We start from the raw sequence: 18,574 nt of genomic DNA on the forward strand, positions 1-18,574 counted from the left end.
AGGGTTGTGAGTGTTAGACCACTTTTCTTTGCACTGAAACATACATTAACATACATTACAAACATACATTACATTTCTCTATTCCTATCTACATTGCAAAGGCTGTCTAACTAGAACATCCTTCCAAACCAGTACTACGTCAATCCAGCTCTCCTATCAGTAGCATGTTTTCCGACTTCATTTACAGGCTATATTTAGACGTGTTTATTGAAATCAATACCGAATGTTATGCTTGATCGTCCATTCCGCTTTGATGTGTTTTAAATACTTCGTCTCAAAAAGGAAAAACATGATAACGGAAAACAGGCGCTGTTTGAATTCCGGCAGGATTGTTTTTCTTTTTTTCGGTGACTAAACAACAGAACACAATGGGTTCCTTTCCACTTCCAAGACCCACCTCCCCTCCCCCAGTGTTTATTGTGCAAACAGCACTATGAATCATGGCTTTTATTGTGTGTGCAACTCTTTAGAAGTGTACTATTTCGAGGGAATTGCATAAATGATCATCAGTCCCCATTGTTTCATGGTGTGCTAGTTTTCTGATAAAGCTAAACTCTGGGATTAGTCTATAAAACACTAATAAACCCTGCGGTTTATTACCTAATCTCCGAAATCCTGGAATCAATTATTGAACATGCCGTAATGTGTTATCGAGTGCACAGTTAGAAGCCTTTGCGGGTTGTCACAATAGGAGGTATGTTATTAATACGACCACACGTGTGCTATGGTGTTCCCAAGAACTCCCTCATAGCCCTTTCCTGTTCTGTGTATTATTGTTTTCATCCGATTTTCTTAACAGTTCTGTGTGTTATTGTTTCCATCCGATTTCCTAAACGAAACAAATTGCGGCTTTCGATGTAATCAACAGACATAAAGACTAACATTGACGCTTTACATCAAAGAACAAAGATGGGGGATGTGATATTTATTATTTTCTCTCGGAATGAATCGCCACGTCGGTTGTGAACGTGTTAAGTATGTGTTCTATTAAGTTCATTAAACTGTTAGCTATCGAAGAAGAAGTTCGTGGAGCACGAATAGTAACCGTCTGTATACAAATCTACGCAATGTTCTGTTAGAATTCAATCAATGCTTATGGACCGATAGCGAAGACGCCAACATTGCTAGCTCGCGGATATATTAGGGTTCTTGTGGAAAATCAAGAAAATCGGTAGCTTTGCCTAGTACCGCGTTGTTGCGTTTCATCATATCGTCATCAAATGTTATTAAAACTTATGTGCCATACGCTTGTGCAAGTGTAAGATCGCCACGGGAGTTGTGGAAATTTCCTGAGGCAATATCCAGATTCTTGGCCAAACCGCAAAAATCGTAAAGGTCGGTAAACGGCGCCAGGCACTGCTACGCTCGGTTGACCACAGGACAAAGTAGGTGTAGTCGAAGTGCTTCACACAGCATCTCACAACATGGTGTACAAATAGTACCAGTAGTACTTGGCCAGCGTCTGACAGCTTTTTAGGCCGGCCCAGCAATGTTTGCGCTATTTACACCAAGTTTTAGTCCCAGCAATATTTGCGCTGTTTACACGAAGTTTTAGGCCCAACCATGTTTGCGCTGTTTACACGAAGTTTTAGGCCCAACCATGTTTGCGCTGTTTACACGAAGTTTTAGGCCCAACCATGTTTGCGCTGTTTACACGAAGTTTTAGGCCCAGCAATGTTTGCGCTGTTTACACGAAGTTTTAGGCCCAGCAATATTTGCGCTATTTACACGAAGTTTTAGTCCCAGCCATGTTTGCGCTGTTTACACGAAGTTTTAGGCCCAGCAATGTTTGCGCTGTTTACGCGAAGTTTTAGGCCCTACTAGTTGAAAATAGCAAAAGTGTGCAAGGACTACAAATCCAAAACTTAAAAAAAAAAAGATAATATAAATAGTCATATGACCATAAGCAGTGCCGGATAATTGTTCATTTTACTAACAGGGTTTATCCACGCCTATTACTTTTCTTTCCCCCTTGAGTCTAGACATAGCCCAGCAGGATAGGTTGTGAATAGTGCCATTTTGGTACTTCCATAGAACATGTTTTCAAAAGCATGTTCTTTAGCACCTATATGATACCCACCTACTTAGTGGCGATTGAACATTCTAAGCCCCTTATAATCGTGCTATTTTTCCGAAACCTCACAAAGTGGTATTAACAGAAGAATTTGATGGAGGAAAAAATAAATGGCGGAAAGAGAGTTCGTTTTTTAAGTAGAATAATCTTCATTTTCATTGAAATAAGGGGACGTGTGGTTAGAAAAATAAAAGCCTTGCAAAGACAAATAACAGATTATTTGATTTGTAAAATTTCAAAGAAAAAAAGCTCAAATTTCTAGGATTTTTTATTCGGTGATGAATATTCCTAGTTCACCGGCCTTTTGTTCTTGCTTATTGGCCAATTAATTCAAAACTCTATCACCAAGTCTGAAGTGTTTTTGTGGAGTAGAGTAGTCGGGGTTTGTTTGGTCATAGTAATAAGGAATAAGTCTGTAGTGTTCCGCCATTCTGAAAACCGAAGTACCTGCGTAGTAAAGAAGCCGCTGTAACCATTCGCTAAAAGTAGTTGTGGGTGATTTTGTTATTAATGTCATGAATTTTTTTTTAGAAAAATATAAGTCAGGTGTGTTAAATGCCCAAAAAATTGAAGTGGAGCGAAATGGCCGTTGAATAAATGTATCTTATTGGTGTAAAGATATTGTATTATTGTTTTTATCAAAATAATGTCGACAGTTTGGAGGCGTTAGTAGCTTTCATTGTATGAGAGAAGTACTACATCTAGGGATTTTAATATGAAATTATTGATACCGCTCGTTGTGTAGAGGGAATGCCAGAATTTTTTTGTCGTGTTTTCATTAACATGTTTTCTACTGTCGTATTGCACATTAGCGTGTTGTCACCTTATAGAGGGTATTTTCTTATGTAAACCTTTTTCTATAACTTGTGTTCGCTTCATAGAGGGACCCTTTTTTTAATAATACCCTCTTTCTATGATAACAGGTGTTTATTGAGGGCTTTATTGAGGGTGATTTCTTATGATACCCTCTTTCTATAATTTCTTATGGTTGCTTTATAGTAACTTGTGTTCGCTTCATAGAGGGTACTCTACACCCTCTTTAATAATAACTTATGGTTGCTTTAAAGGGGGTCTTTTCTTAAGATACCCGCTTTCTTTAAAAAATTATGGTTGCTTTATAAAGAGCCTTTTTTTATAATACTTTCTTTTCTCGTTGTCTTTTTTACGGAGGGATGCGTATAACACATATTACTTCAATAAGGGACTCGAATACTTAATAATGCGCCTGAAGTCATTTAGATGAGAGCATTCTCTAGCCGAGTGTTCTTGACCCTTGATAATGATAGTCATTATGGCTTCGTGCTATGGCCTAATCAGACTGTGATCAGTGCAAATGAGCACGGTTTAGCACCAATTTATCATGTCCACAAAACACTTGTCTAGATAACGCAGACTAGGCGAACCACGGCAAGCGAATATACGAATACGGTTACTACAAAGAAAAGCTTGCCATATTCCCGCTTTGTATGTACTCGTTATATTCGCAAGAGTAAATAAAATCGCAGGTGGTCGAAGTGCGGTTGTATGTGAAAGATTGGTGACAGAAAAAGATTAGGGAGTGAGCCCTGAAGGGAAATATTTGCTCTCCTACTTGTCATGTTCGATCGCCTGTTACCACCTCACTCTAAGCTCTTGTCATAGATGTCAATCACGTATTGATTCCTTCCGTAGCTTCATTCCTTCTGACTTTTCAGGAATCTGAACCCTAAAATACTATCACATCTGCTTTGGTGAAAGAAATCTTTAAATCCTATTTGGATCATCTAGTGTTTTTGTACTGATTGTTATATCGTCGAGTATCTATGTTCAGATCCCCCACCAGCCCCCCCTAAGGCTGTTATGTCCTATTACTATCCGACTTTTCTAGTTCTCCATTAGTGAGAAAATTAAGGCATCATAGGAATAATCCTTGAGAGAGAAAATAAAAAAAAAGAACAAAATGCTATATGAGTTCATATTCTGGACTGTCTTTCAAGACTACTTTTTTTTTCACGGCGCTATCTATTAAAGCTGTCGAGAAAGAACCTTCTTCAGAGTTTATTCATGCGGAATTAAGGTTGAATTTATACAAGATGTCTATCTTAAAGTCGATGTTTTTATATGGTGCCATGAATTATAATTCTTGATCATGAACAGAGTTGATCCATGTGGAATAATAATGGTAAATATTAATAACGCTGTCGGAATTCATATTCTAGATAGTTTTTACTTTTAAGACTTTAGAAGTCGATGTTCTTTTCGATGGTACTCAAAGTGTAATAGTAAAGGATATGTGAATTTATCTTCCAGCGTGTTTTTAAAGTCGAGGTTTTGCCGTGATGGAAAAAAGAGGAAGGTCTTCAAGTGATTAATGACCTCGTTATCACTCTCTTTGAGATCACATGGTGGCTCGTAGTGAGTCCTAGTCCAAGATGATATTGATATTATCCTAGGAACCCGACTCATGGGCTTAAATGATTAGTATTTCTGTTGTCTATGATAAGCGCCCGTATTCAAAGGAAATGAAACCAATAAATTGTGTTGACACGCTTTTTTAGTTCATGCTATCTTTTCCACTTTTTTTAAAAGAAACCCTTTGAATTTCTTGTTTGTTTGTTCCCTATAGATTTTATCATTGCTTTGTTTAAAATAACTCAAAAGTACCAATAGTTCTAGTGCCAAAGTATGGAGAGTTTTTAGTATTTCTGCTCTCGGTTGAGTCATCGTCCCTAATCTACCTTTGATCTTCGTGTGCTCTTGCCTTAAGCCCTTGCCAAACAACTCTGAGTGAATTCCATCATTTTAGCCCAACAACGGGCTATCGTGTCAGCCCGAGAAGAGGGTCTCAAGCATTTATTAGTCTCCACGAAACAGCATAAAGGACAGAATGATTTACAATGTCTTAGAGCCTCAGAGCCGTACAGTTCTCAAAGGCTGGTGATACGAGAGGTGCTGTTAGTTATATCGTTATTTTATCCAAGGAAGTTGCTGGACGTTGAACCCATGATTCGCCCCAGTGAGGCGTTCATCCTCCTGAAAACATCAGCGCTAAAGGCATACACAGAAACGTAGAACCGTATTTTGCTTCGTTTTCCGGCCATCTGAGGTAGGGTTATGTTTCTTCTTTTTGCTTAAATTAAACTTACCAGTCATTGTATTTGATTATTCTGAAATGGTTTAATCTTTATTATCACCGTATGCTACTTCTTTTGAAATTCGGTAAAAGGTTTTCTTCCTTTCGCTCAAATCAATTCTTATCAGCCGGAATGCGATAATTCTGGAATATTTTAAGAAATTGTCCTCTTCTAAAGTGTTGATCGTCGTGACTTTATCTTTTGCCTGAAATGTAAACTATCATCTGATGAGAATATATTAAGCTTTGGACCGCTAACATATTTTGAAAAAACACTATTCCGCCAAGAGTTGAATCAAAGGATATAAACTTTGTTGCATTTGTGCCATATCCTTTAATTTTATTTCTGCACTTCCAGTTTGATTTGGCGGAAATTCAGACATAAGTAATATTATTAAAACATCGATAGACTCTTAATATTGTTTTTTCCTATTCTGATTTTCCTCCCTAGAGAATTCGTGAGTAATTATCACAAATATCCACATGGCGTTTTCTAGACACATAAATCTCTCTGGAAGGCCTACGAATCGTCCTCACACGCTTTACCGCACAACTACTATTGAACCACAAGAGGGTGATAATACGAGTCGTACAGCAAGTATTAATACAACACCTTTGAGGGTTACAGAAAATCCCCAAACACGCTTCGCCAGATGATTGCGGTGCCATAGCAACCATGAATAACATCCCCTCGTGCCCAGTCTTCCAGTATTGACTCTCGTGCTCACTTGATTTCAGATTACTGTACGACCCGTGATTCATATCCCGAGGACTTGTTGAGGAGTGATGCTCTATTGAAGACCAAATACCGGTAGTTCTAATCAAAACTCGTGCGCGCAGATAAGAGGAGGGACACTAACTGAAGGGACAAACTTCACACAAAAAGCGTCAAATCTCGCACCAAGCAACGACAGTTAGAGTCGCGGAGACACGGAAGCCCGCACACAAGGTAATCAATTTGTATTCCAAACGTTAACTTTTACACCCTTTCAATCAAAATCCACGTGAGATGTCAAGCAGTTTTTGATATAAATTGCTTCGTTTGTGTCGCTGCGATATATTTGAAAACATCCCCAGCATGTGTTCCTTTAATCAAATTTTCCCCTTTTTAATCCGCCATGCATTTTTCATTGAGTTAGCGATTGTTACTAGCACGGGAGTGATTGCCGTTAAGTAGCATCTTCGATAATACTGTTAATCAATACTGTTTCATTTATATAAGGATTTGGGAAATTGCGTTTCCCTGGAATCATGGATGGATTTTACCCTCCCACGGCCGTGCCTCTTTTAAATAAAAGGGGAAACGAGGATTTTATGCACCTGCACATTACAGTTTTTAAGCATTTTTCATCTTTACTTTAGAATCAATATCCAGTCGTTCATAGCGCCTTATCTTATTTCTATTTGATAGATCATTTAGTGCACACTTTGTCAAATACATACAATAATCTCAAAGCGCGCACAAAAGAAGCCGAGCTTTCTACCAATTTATTTGATTCCCATAGATAAGCTAGAAATTAAAAGAGGCACCCCGATTTAATTGGATCCATGTTTCCCACTGATAGCTTTTCCTTTCCGGGCGTCGCGCGATTGTGCACAAGATGCAAGTTTGTCAACATATTCCTCACTCATGAAAAGAAAACTTTATCTCAATCAAAACGAAATGATTGCGTCTTTCAGTTTTTAACTTGCTTTTGTTCATCTGTCTTACTTGACAAATCAAGTATCGACCGCTATATCACAATTACGGTTAAAAGAAAAACACCCCGCGTGCTGCCGCACGCACAGACCTTATTATGTTGGCGTACACGACGTTTTAGTTATTTTTAGTGTGCGCGCCTAGAAAAGAGCCATTTGTAGAGGCTGTTTAGGGGTGATTGTATCGCCGGATGTTAGACCATTCTACTTTTATACTGCTGCGAATCTGTACAATTTCCGCCGGGAGTTATTTTTTATTTCAAAAGCAAAGACTGTATTTATTTTGTCGAGTTCGCATTATTACCGATGTACTACTTACATATTACGATCGACTGCTAAAAATGATGTATTGTTATTTCTGTTTAGTATGTGTGGTAATGAGAAATATGGGATTAGGATAATACATTATCAGGTTTAAGTAATAAGAAATATGGGAGTAAGACAATACATTATCAGGTCTAAGCCAAATTTAATTGTGGAAATGATACCTTTTTGCTAAAATATAAGCCGTAAAGCAAATCACAAAAGTTTTATGCGCCCAAAGATATTTACAATTTTTTGGGGGCGTGACTGGGAAAAAAATTATGGAGAATTCCATGTTAAAGCACTCGCAAAGCTTTCCAATTAAGTATTTTTAAGTCTCAAATTTAATAATAAGTAGTGCAACATAAATGGATCTCTTTTAGCCTTTGGAGTTTTCTGTAAATCATGTTAAACATTAATTAATTAAGTTAATAAAGTGGTCCAAGAATGGATCACAAGAGAAGCCATATCAGACGTGTTATTTCAACAAAAATTGATCTAAAATTGATATTTTTAGCAGGAGTGGCCAATAAATAAATCTCCAAAAGAATGCTATATAAAGTATAAAGAATGTTATAAAAATTATCAATGTACCTTTTTTATAAGTACGCTTATAAAAAGTGGCCCAAGTATGGATTCCATTGGAACGCCAAAACAGGCTTCCCCCATAGCACTTAAAGTAGCATGTTTTAGATAACGTTTTCCCATAAAAAGTACTGGAACATGGTGCCATGGTAATAAACAAGGGATTGTTGGTAGAACAATTGCGACCTGACTTTTGATATTTTTGGTCAAACAACAGGCCCGTACCCAGGGGGTTGCAACGGCCAAAGGTCGAAGGTCCACTTTCTGTTCTCAATAGACGTGCTATTATTTGTAAAAAAAACTATAAGCATCAGCTAGATCAATCCGGTATGTAGCTAAGCCGACAAAGGTCCCGTGGAGATACTGCAAAGGCATGGTCAGATTTTTATCAGAGAAATCACCCCCACCCCCGGAAATATTAGGTCCACTTTTTTGGATTTCGCACCCCCCAAGAAAAATCCTGGGTTCGGGTCAGAACAAGGAGTTTCAAATCCAAGAATCGAACGTTTAAATGAAGTGTTTGTCTGAACTTTATTTTTACTTGATGGATATTATTTACTTTGTATGCCTAGTGTCTGTTTCGTCAAATAAAAATCATTATTAAAAACCTAAAGTCATCGCTGTTTACCTTGTTCGTTTTATTTAAAGAAAAATAGAAGACAACATACATATTAGAAAATAGATTTTAACTTAAAACCGGCGGCTTTTTCCAAAACTGTCTTAAGGTGGGTGTAATGATTGCCTTTTTTGTATTTCTATTTCTTTCGTTCCGCTTGTTTATATACAGTATGCGCTACCCTAATCGGAAACTCATTTAATCATACAAATTTTATACGCATTCACTGCTATATTTGAACGTTTTCACACCTTTTCGCTCGATAGTTTGTTCCTAAATATCTGCGTCCTTCAGCAAATCAGTCCATGTCACGCATATAAATGTCTATAAGTAAACTACTACAGTTTTAACTTCGCCTCAGTTCTGCCCCTCATATTCAAGACGTGTCTATTTCAGAGAGGTGTAATGTCATTTTTTATATATATTCACCACTAACGAGTGACACATGTTATTAATACATTCTCTTGGGGTTTTATAAAAGTATTGAAATGATTTCAAAATAGCAACTATTGAGAAAACCAAGAAAATTTCGCGAAACCAAAACGGCTAAGTGTACACAAACAAAAAATGTTATATCATTTCTTCCTTTTTTTTGCTATTTGCATTGGTTTTTCGAAACACAAAGGCTGACCGCTGTTTAACTATGTCAATACTATTGTTTTACCTGTCTGGAACAATCAGTTTGGCAGTTGATATAACTAGTTCTATGGACCTGATGAGGCTGTATTATTCTACTAAAAGCATACACAACTGAGCTGATCACGAAACCCCTCTCTCGCCTTAATGGGGCACTAGCACGCTTGATCTTAAAAAGTTCAATAAAATATGAAAAAGTGTGTAACAAAACAACGCAAAATCTTCCTGATTACTTCCTGATTACTTCGGAGTTAATGCAAAGTATCTAGTTGGTTTAATTATAAAATTTGAAGGTTTAAAGAAACCGTACAGCCTGTTCCGGAGTTCTTTTTTTTAAATCCATTTCCATCCGCTCGATGTGAGGCATTCAAACCATTATATTCTATTCATATGAACGATCAAAGGTTATTTAATAAACCTCGATAGTTACTTCATTCCGTATGATTTCCGTATGACTGTTTTTGATTTCCGTATGACTGTTTTTGAGATAGAACTAAAATCACACTTTAACCGTTCAGCAAGTGGCACTTTAAACTATCGAAGCAAAACGGGCATTGCTCGTCAAACGGCTATATCACAGAGCGAATGCGTAGTAGTTGTTCTTGAATGAATACTCTTGTTTTTGGAAGATGATCATTGAAGTCGTATTGATAGAACGGTAGATGTGAATGCAAAATATCCTTGTTTAAAGATGTTGTCGGAAGTATGCCAAGTGAAATAAACAGTAACGTATCCACAAGAGTCCAGTATAGCGTGTAAGGAGGGGGGGGATAATATCTTGTGAGTACATAGTGCATTCTATTGTTTGTTGTGGCGCTATGACCCCCCTCCCGAATAGCGTGTCAGAGGGGGCGAAGAGCGTGTAATGTCATCTTTGAGCACAAAATTTGTACTGTTTGTTATGACGCTATCCCCCTAGAATGCTTCCAGTGAGGGCGTTCCTTATAACGTCTTGTGATTGTCTCATAGTTTTGTTCATTGCGGCGCTCTAGTCCTCCCGCTGAATTGCGTCGGGCACGTCACCGTATATCCATAATTTCTCTTGACAATGAGGTCAGTTGTGGGTTATGTAACGATAAACCTACCAAATCCTTATCGGCCCACCGCGTTAACATTCTCAACCCACAATCTCCCTTATGCCCTGCCCCTCCTCGACACAACAGTATCTATGCAAACATCAATTGATATTATTAACAAGCCGTGTACGATCGTCACCATAGGGGCTTGCGCAAAAGAATATTATTAGGGTAGCTAAGCGGAGTTTACAAAAAGCGTTTACGGTACTTCAGAGATTGAATGTCTAATTTCGGAAGTCTTTGAACTAGCTAACATGGTATATTGACACCATATGTGGCCTAAACGAGAGATTTAAAATAAAAAAAATATTATTAAGAAAGCTAAGCGGAGATGTTAAAACGCTTTTACGGTACTTCAGGGATTAAATGTTTTTTTTTTCAATTTCGAAGTCACTGAAAAATTTTGTAAAGCTTCTGCCATAGTTTGACTTGCACTAAAAATACTTCTAACTTCTAAATATTATTAGAATAGCTAAACATAGTTTATAAAACGCCTTTCCGCAACTTCAGAGATAAAATGAATTCTAAATTTTGGAAGCCTCTGCGAACAAGCTAGCAACGTACTGATGACTTTGTTTCACTCTCTGTGGACTCGTAAGTTACCAGTATTGCTAACGATCCTTTGAGTGTACTTGACGTGTTTTGTCGGCTCGCTGCTAACATCCTTCTTCGGCCTCTTTGACACAAAATAACAAAACTGTATGGGAAGCTTCGTTCGAGTTTACCCGCTAACACAAGTAATTGATTTCAAAAGGAGTCCTCGACAAGTGACAGGATCCAAAATCGCATTTTCTAGCAGTTGGTCGCGAGTGCGGCGAGGTTTCGGAAATAGCATTTCGATAACCTTCACTCTGATTCGTGCGTTTGGCCTGAAAGAAAATGAGAGAGCCAAACCCATTGAAAGCCACTTTAGCCTTGTTATGTGAGAGAAATAGATATCCTCTCGGTTTCGGTAAACAAAAAAGGTCTTTGTACTCAAGCTTTGAAGCAATACACTCGTTTCCCGCCAAACCAAATCATCAGCATCCCAGTTTCCCGCCATTTTTGCCTTTCACATTTCGCAGTCGCGAGAAGGTAATCTGACAGTGTTGTATTGAGATCTAGTAAGCCGCGTCGTGTGATTGGTCCATTCACGGCTCAAAAAGACAAAGAGGAAATCTGCTGCACTTTGGGGTAAATACCATCAACTGATAATAACGCGCTGTTAACGCGACAAGCGTTTCCCTAACGGGAAAGTTCGCCCGATACTGTGGCTCAGTGCGTCCGTCTCTTCATCACATTGTGTTCACGCTTAATCTGGCGGTAAGTAACATTAGCACGACTTCGAGTTCACCTGCGGTTTTTTTTCATATTTCATTTGCGCGAACACCACAAATCACGGAACCGACACCAACGCACGAGACAAAATATACCCCTTAATTCAGTGCTAAAAAGAAAATTATGTTTAGTAATGTATACTAATAATGGAATTCGTTGCGAGCGGGGAAACTTTTGAGGATGCATGTTTTTGTTCTCTTAAAGAAAATCCACTTTGATGGAGTTAAAATTATGAACTGGTGAACGTGCCTCGATTCAATTTTTTTCTCGTATTGACCAAATTTAAGCTACTTCGCTTTTAATTATTGATCATTGTGAGCAGTTAAGTAAATTTAGAGTATCGAAATCGTAAGTTGTACTTTGTGAGAGCGACTAGTTAGGTATATACTCGCTGTCGTAAAACTAAATCTCGATATTTGTCGAATCCAAATAATCTTATGATTTCTTTTGAGTTGTATCCCTTGTATAGTTACTTAACGGTTTATCGTGCGAGCGATATTGGTCTGAAGTCAGCCATAGATAAACGTCTTGCATTTTTTTTTTTACTCTTTATAACTCGTCTGTTTTCTCGAGAACAAAGAGTAATCACAGAGCTAGATAGTAGACGCTGTTCTTTATTATTTCTGGCATATTTATCAACGATGTGTTTACCGATATGGGTAGACAGTCACCGTCACTGAAATCAAAGTTGAGGAAATTGAAGTCACCTTTCACGTCGCGAGATGGCATTTTTTTAAAACACTGTTTTCCTCGGTGTTGAGACAATAAAATCTTATTCGTCTGTTTGATTCTAACTCGACTCTTTCTGTCACCATTATAATGTGTACGTCACAGGCGCTTTAGCTGATACACCACTCAGAAGATTTCGTATTTAACAATTCCCGAGTTATCGCTTGCATCGGAACACTTGAGGGGCTGAAGAGCGCGCGATTAAACGCCACGAATAAACGCGCGCTTGGCTGTGCCTTAGGGAAGGCCAGGTCACCTTCTTAACACGTGCTTTCATCGTGAAAAAATGCGGGGGAGAAGTTGACAGGGGAAAAATAATATGCGATTTATTTATTTATGAAATGATACCTTTAAATCCGATTCCAAAGCTTTTATATAGCTCGATCATGTAAGAATTAATATTATTTAGATATAAGCCTTATTGTGCCCCTCTATACCGCATACTCCCTACTGTATGCGGTACATCAGGTCAGACCGAGTGCAGAACAGGGTTATAATCACTTCAAAGTATTCATGTTTGTTCAAATAGACACGACGGGACAACGATAGAAATTCGAAGACGCTCACTTATTTCAACACGTGATAAATACAAACATATTTCTAACAATAGCAGAAACATGCGCGCGAGAAAAATATGTCTTCATTGTGTTATAAAGTTGCCCATTCGTAGAAGCACTCTAGTCTCACTCTGTGTGTATATTCTTGTCATTTCTCTACATCACATTTCTACTATCGTTATTTCCCTTTTCTAACCCTACTTAACCATATAAACACTGCTTAGCCCCTTGGAGGCGGTTTAGATTGTAGTGAGACTTGTTTCACGGTAGTACCCGAACCCTGATATCAGCCGGATTTTCCCGAGGGAGGGAAACAGGCAGAAGAAAGTGGAGACTTTCTTATGAAAACAAGCGCAAGGGGAGCAGGAAGAAAAGGAAGGATTCTTTTCCTTCCTTCTCCTCCGTCTCTTTCCGAAGTCTTTAGGATCGCTGCAAACATCCCCAAAGTGTTGGCTGTTACTTGCTCTGTTTGCCGCCATGCTGTGAGGTGTCGCCAAGAATTTCGACAACATTTTCTTTGTCTTGTGTTCAGCCGAGCGTAGCGGAACCATCTCTGCTGGTCGATGCCGGCTTTGCTTGCTCGTGGCTTAACATCATTTATTCAAGATTGTCTGAATATGATCTACTTCCATTCATTTAACCTTTTTAATGTGATCAATGTGGTGGAAGTTCGTTGCTAGTATATACCTCGGGGCTAATTCAAGACTGTTTTCCCGTTCAAAAATTGAATTTCCCGATGCCTCTAACCATAAAGGTTGCATTTAAAATAAATACAATGTTTGCCTAATCGAATTGTGCACTCTTCGTCATAGCAAACACGTTTAACGTTCGTTTTAAAAATAAAGTAAATTACATCGCGCCAAAAATATGCTCTCTCCCCTTTCAATCGCCATGGAAACGCAAACATTGGAAAAGGAAAGTATTCACTTATAGTGTAGCATTGAATTTCAAATGACATAAATTTTCACTTAAAAGAGGTAACGGGGTTATATTCAAATTTCTAATGAAAAGGTGACCGTATAGAAGAGAGTTTATTATGCTAAGGTGCCTTCGAAGAATGACCTCCATTAAACCGTGTTGAATGGAGTGAATATTGAGCTCAATAACACTTTAATAACATCCATCCGGACTGAAGAAATGGATATACTTAAAACCTCCGTAAAAGCTCTAGACCCGCTATTGTTTATGTACGAATATTGAAGTCTAGTAATACTGGAGGTAAGAAAAGTCTATCTCTTTAACATTTATGTATTTGTTTATTTGTAAAATGAAGCAGATTCAGAGATGATCATCTTCGCCAAAATGTAAAATGTATCTTTTTTTAATGTATACTTAAATTTCCAAACGATTTATCTAAAAATCTCATCTTGCTACACTAGTGAGCAAGGTACTCGCGGTTTCTTGCGAAAAGCCCTAATTTTATCGAGATAGCACGCACAACGACGAAAAGGCAAGACTGCATTAATTGTTTCTATAACTGCCAAATTCGCCATGCAACCAACCAATATCTTCACCACTAGAACCTTGATTCGCATCAAAGGTCTAGAAAACTTGTGTATAGAGAGATAATAACGATACGTAGAGATAGTTATAATTACGCCGAGGCTTGTTGTAGACGCTAAAAGAACATATTGTGACTGTTGGATTCGCCAGTAGTAGATAGGGGTTTGTCTGACGGAGAGAATTGCACTAAGAAATCACGTGACTTTGTGGGTGGCGATTTCGCGCGCGCTCCAGCGTTTTGGCTACGAATCAGCCGGGAAGTTTCTGTCAGAAAGGGTTTATTTTCATTGGATGGTTTATTTATTTTTTTTCGTCGCTATCTGGCATGACGGCCTCAGCTATGTCGTGTTTGGCTTGGCGTGAGTTTGCCACTCCAACAGTCACGTGATTTCTTAGTGCATGTCGCCTTTTTCTGTTTCCTGCTTATAAACAATGATAGCAAAATGCAATAATCATATCCTGGGATGAAGTACATATAATTAATCAGATTACTGCTAGATAACTAGATTAGAAAAAATATGCGTTGTCCACTTGTACGTGTTAAGTTTACGGCCTTTAAGAAGGCCAATAACGCCGCCATTTTATGCTCCCGCTCAATGCCGAGTCAGACAAAGCTGAGAATCCATTTCTGTGGGTTAATTCAAGCGAGTAACCAAGATATTTTCAATCATATATCGTCAATAATATATCAGACTTCATTAGTAGATCGTTATTTTGAAGTTTCCAAAGAGTGGGTGATCGATATTATTTCAATGGTTGAAAGTGAAGGGATCAGCAATAAACTACAAACAACATCAGAAAGATTCCATGTGCTTTCTGTTTAAGACACAACCCACAACGTGACACACAGGAAACCCCAATACACGTCAGTATCTTAAGAAGTTTCTATCTATCCTTAGCATAAATGATGAGATGGGGGGGGGGGGGGGGGGGAAATGGGGAATAATCTATGTTCGCTTTTTACTTTATTATTTCTAGAGGGTTTTCGCCAGAACGAGTGTTAACCAGAATAAACTTATTTGAAAATAGATGAGTTCAGAACATACAGACTATTTTTTTGAAAGAAAGAGAGCGGAGACAGACGAAAATCACATACCTTTTTAGTGGAGTAAAAATTTTGACGCCGGATGTTTATTCATCAATTATCGACAAACGTCCTTCCGCAGCCTTCGGAAGGAGTTTATTTATTCAGCTGAATGTACTGATCATAAGCAGTTTTCTCCTGGAAAGAAAAATGCGGGGGTGTTGACTTTTAGTCGCTTATTTCTGTCAGAGATGGCTACGATATTAAACGGTCTCAGCGTCCGTTGTTTTAGTTAAAATGGGGCTGCATATTACGATTTCAGCCCTATTTATTAAATATTGAGCTTTTACGATCCCAGAATCCTTAAAAGAATACCGGTCAACCACTTCTTTTTTCTGGGAAATGGTTTTTTTTTAATAAAAAAATATTCATGAAGCAAGCGTCCGACCCTTTATTGGCGATATTTAATTGAAATCATATCAGTTACTTGGTTGAATTAGCCATTGGAATGGGTGCTTTGTAAGACCTAGTATAGTGCGGGAGAGTAAATTGGCGGCGTGATTGACTCTGCCTTGTGACATCTACCTCTAGCAGCAGTTTGCAGAGATTGCGGCAAACTCCCCGTATATATCGGTTGCATGTCTGGATAACTGTGTTCTTGGTTAGGTCCAGTTCACACTATATTATGAGAAGAAACAAAAATCAGAATAATATTGTGTGTGAACCGGCGAGATAAAAGCAAAAGCTGAAGTCGATGAACCGCGAGCAATTTGCGTACGTTCTTATATTCGTGTTTATGTTTTGTCGGTTCGCACACAGGAAAGTTATCCACATAGGCGGAAGACATAACAGAAAAAAAATATGCCTTTGACTACAGAAACTTGTTTATGTCATAGTTATAGTAAATGTGGTTCTGAGCGTCAAGGATCGGGGTCTTGTCACACCCAGCATAAAGCAATCAGATGCTATGTGTACCGAATGGCGCGTTTGATATTGACTTGCTACTTCAACTTCAAACACGCTCCAATAACACGTTATATCAATACTTATCTTTATTTCTGCAGATATATTACTTTAATCACTTTGCAAGGGACACAGCCAACATCTAGGCAAATACACTCGCCATAGAACTCTAAAACTTCCGTCACTTGAATCCGGCTTTTCGAACCTGTCGTTCTAAACCTGTCGTTCTATGTTGTGTCTGCTTCGGGGTATTGGCGTTTGTTTTCGCAGAATTTAACTGAAACACAACACTGATACATGAGACGATTAACAAAGGGGAACGCTTTTAATAACGACGGTGTTGTAAAAGTGCTGTCACTTTACTGCTACCTGGTAAGCAAGAGGTCTGCCTTTACCATCAAAAACATTTTTCGTGTTTTTTTCTAAAACGGCTTAGGTGTGGTCTGCGCGACAAGCAAAAGTATTCAGTCAACAATTCAGAGGCAATATTACGGTTGAAATTGTAAAAGTTCACCGTAATTAAGAATTATTTGTTTAGATTTTACTTTTTTCCCATGTGTCTTTTTTTACGCAAATGAAAATTTCAGCTAGAACATTTGTAAACTTTGAGCAACTTGCAATTTTTCTGCAATTTTGTTTTTCTCGTTGCAAGTTGGAAGATCAGTTTAGAATTTTTTCCTACTTTTCGCAACATTGCGAGAACAACCGCCCTATCATGTTTTTGAAACCTGCAATTTGTTTTTTTTTTTGTCATAGTTGCATTGCAAGTTGCAGGAAATATTGCCTTATGTAAGAGACCATGTTAAGGTAATATTCTAAACTTTTGACTTTCTCGGACAATTTCATTCGTTTGCTTTCATTTATGCGCCCAATCTTTAGAGACGAAACGCGATCTTTATCCCTGAGATATAAATTAGCGTTTCCCAGAAGAAACTACCAAGGTAAACAGTACAGTGTGAATCAGCCTACGACTTCGCTACAATGCTTGACTGCGAAAGTGATAGTGTGTCATTCAGGGCCATGACTTTAAGTAGGCAGGTCGCATTCCACAAAACCGTCTAATTCAGCCTATACACAACTAGCTTACTTGCGCCTGTATTTTTCGTAGCAGCATTCTAGCGACGGCTACGCGTGCAATCTTTCTGATACATTTCTTCGTTTTCCTCCAAACTCACCGTCTATCGAGAACGAAAACGCTTACGCTGTTAACCCAAATTTCTTTGTTCAGAAGCAAGTTATTAATTAAGATTTTTTCTTTTCCTTATTGGAAATTTAAAAACGAGTTAATCAAGCCCTCATTATAAAGCATAATCGGGTCATGCTCTAAATGCCGTTTCTATAGGTGTTAAACTCTCTTCTAAGGGCGTTTATCTATTTCTGACTGCTGATCTGAGGCGGGTTGATGCTTGTTATTCAAGGGTTTAGAGAATTACATTATTATTAGACTGCATTAAAAGCCATGGCAGTCTTACAGACATAAAAGTGTCAAACACCCGGGAACCACTTGGACAAAACGGTGTTACCTCATCCCTCGCTACTATGGGCTATGTTTCTATATCTGTCATATCCCTGCTATGCGGGGAGTGCTTGGTAATTGAGGCCTTAGAAAAGTCCGACATTCAACTTGTTAGGACTACAGGAGATTCCATAAAAAATCTCAATTAAGCCTTTTTGACACCGCTATCACTAAAAGAAGCATGCACCGCCGATGGTTGACTGTATTCGGACTTTCCCTTTCGCGCCATTACTGATAGGTACCATTTGAGTGTGATTCGTTCGTTAGTGTCTCGTGAATGCCGGGCTCACGTAAGTCAGTAAAAGACCCACATTCTAGAACGCAAAACCGATAAACTCCAGTATATTTAATCGTTCTTCTGTCAAATCCCTCTCTACGTGAGGAGCTTATAATTGATCTTAAACCGCGGCTGTCATAACAGCGATACAGAATTATCGCGAGAGTACCCTGAAGTTACACACAAGCGACGCCTTCAGGCCTTACGAAGAACTCGCTTATTTTATCGCTGCTTTAAGTCTTTGTTTCAATTTCAGGTCGGTAATATCAATATCACTACGTGCCTAAGTATTAATTGATCCTTTGCGTCGATAACGATTTGTGATCAAAATAATAGTTTTATTTTCAACGCATTTCCCTATATAATCTGTTGGTATTTTAGTTATCCAAATCAGCGCGAAACGTCAATAAAAGAAGAGCTTGTCAGTCATAAATATGCAACTAAAACTGAATTCGTCAAATAAGTCAAAAACTGTCTGTAAAACTGCTCGAGCGCGTCTCTAGAAACATTCAGCTCGAAAAGTTTTATAATTAAGTCGTAGCTTGTGTTGTCTTGGAGTCCTTGTAGAACAAACCCCGTCAAAATACT

At 38.3% G+C, this 18,574-nt stretch overlaps 1 protein-coding gene and 1 long non-coding RNA gene across 6 annotated transcripts in view; one reads left to right on the plus strand and one right to left on the minus strand.

The window, feature by feature from the left end:
- LOC116604796 overlaps window positions 1-18,574 on the minus strand; it is a 38,587-nt gene that overhangs the window by 5,993 nt on the left and 14,020 nt on the right. The window contains exons 2-3 of the long non-coding RNA XR_004291244.2: window positions 15,816-16,470; window positions 15,303-15,428 (exon numbers count right to left, since the gene is read on the minus strand). This is a non-coding gene — a long non-coding RNA (uncharacterized LOC116604796). The remainder of the gene's footprint in view (window positions 1-15,302; window positions 15,429-15,815; window positions 16,471-18,574) is intronic.
- LOC5522235 (RYamide receptor) overlaps window positions 1-18,574 on the plus strand; it is a 34,529-nt gene that overhangs the window by 510 nt on the left and 15,445 nt on the right. Inside the window, exons 1-2 of one of the 5 annotated variants that reach the window (XM_032367687.2) lie at window positions 18-694; window positions 5,925-6,135. The gene's annotated coding sequence lies outside the window, so the exon portion shown is untranslated. Of the gene's footprint in view, window positions 1-17; window positions 695-4,307; window positions 5,160-5,924; window positions 6,136-6,174; window positions 11,403-16,461; window positions 16,566-18,574 lie in introns of those variants that run through there. The other 4 variants (XM_032367686.2, XM_032367685.2, XM_032367688.2 and 1 more) reach the window with 4 other exon arrangements.

Source organism: Nematostella vectensis, chromosome 4 (assembly GCF_932526225.1).
Source record: "Nematostella vectensis chromosome 4, jaNemVect1.1, whole genome shotgun sequence".
In the NCBI taxonomy this organism is placed as follows: domain Eukaryota; kingdom Metazoa; phylum Cnidaria; class Anthozoa; order Actiniaria; family Edwardsiidae; genus Nematostella; species Nematostella vectensis.